This window comes from Lepidochelys kempii, chromosome 22 (assembly GCF_965140265.1).
Source record: "Lepidochelys kempii isolate rLepKem1 chromosome 22, rLepKem1.hap2, whole genome shotgun sequence".
Taxonomy (NCBI): domain Eukaryota; kingdom Metazoa; phylum Chordata; order Testudines; family Cheloniidae; genus Lepidochelys; species Lepidochelys kempii.
The window spans coordinates 401905-403070 of record NC_133277.1 but is presented as its reverse complement, the minus strand read 5'-3'; the positions used below and the strand labels follow the sequence as shown (position 1 = coordinate 403070).

The window sequence follows — 1166 nt, the reverse complement described above, 5'->3', positions numbered from 1 at the left end:
AGAAAGGGGAAGCCAGGACAACAGGGTGGGGTGGCAAGTGGTGGCCAGACTCTCGCCACCAGGGTCTAGTCTAGCTCAGGGTCAAGCTCAACTTCTTCCCTGCGTCACTGGCCCCCAGTCCACTTCTGCCACCAGGTCAACCTGGGAACTAAGGCAGGAATGGGTTGAGGCAGCAAGTCAAGCTGAGCAAGGCAGGCAAAAGTGCATCTTGCCTTCATGGGCCTCTCACAACGACGTCCTTTTTGTGTGCCATGGCTAACAAAACATCCGTGACAGAGAAGCAGCAGGCCAAAGGGGAGCCATGCAGCTGCTGAAGTAGCTCAGTTGGGAGAGCATTAAACTGAAGATCTAAAGGTCCCTGGTTCAATCCTGGCCTTTGGCAGGGCTTTTTCTCCCTCTTTGGTGCAGAGGTGGCTTGTTTTCTGGAGCACAGCAGCACTTATACCTGCTACAGTGTCCAGTCCAAAATATCAGCCCCCCGATGCAAAAATGTTATCTTAGGATGTAAACAGGAGGCTTCCAGCACTGGGACACCTGACAGAGAGCTCAGTGGGAGGTGTAACAGCTGCTGACTCTGAGGGTCCTGGGCTAAATCCACTTGCAGGTGGAAGTGTTTCAATTTATTTCACTGACAATGAGTAAGGTGATGATTTAATCACAGGTATTTTTCGTAAAGTCACCAGCAGCTCCCCGCCCCACCCCTGGCCCCAGCTCACCTCCGCCTCTGCCTCCTCCCCTGAACCTGCTGCCCCGCTCTGCTTCTCCGACCCCCCACCCCGGCTTCCATCGAATCAGCTGTTCATGTGGGAAGCCGGGACAGGCTGAGAAGCAGGCGGCAGCTTCACATTCAGGCCCAGGGAGGTGGAGGTGAGCTGGGGTGGGGGGGCGCAAGGAGGGCCACCCACACCACAGCAGGTAACATGTGGGGGCGCGCAGGGGAACTGCTCCTCGCCCTAGCTCACCTCCGCCTCCCTGGGCCTCAGTGTGAAGCCGTGGCCTGCTTCTCAGCCTTCCCCGGCTTCCTGCCAAACAGCTGATTCATGGGGAGCTGGGGGGGGCAGAGAAGCAGAGCGGGGCGGCGCGTTCAGGGGCGGCGGTGGAGTGGAGGTGACCTGGGGGTGGGGCGGGGAGCTGCCGGTGGGTGCTCTGCACCCACCAAATTTTCC

The 1166-nt window shown here is 58.5% G+C and overlaps 1 non-coding gene across 1 annotated transcript; it reads left to right on the top strand.

Moving 5' to 3' along the window:
• Nucleotides 1–309: 309 nt before the first annotated feature.
• TRNAF-GAA (transfer RNA phenylalanine (anticodon GAA)) lies at nt 310–382 on the top strand. The gene has a single exon. It is a non-coding gene; the product is annotated as a tRNA-Phe (tRNA).
• The last annotated feature ends 784 nt before the right edge of the window (nt 383–1166 follow it).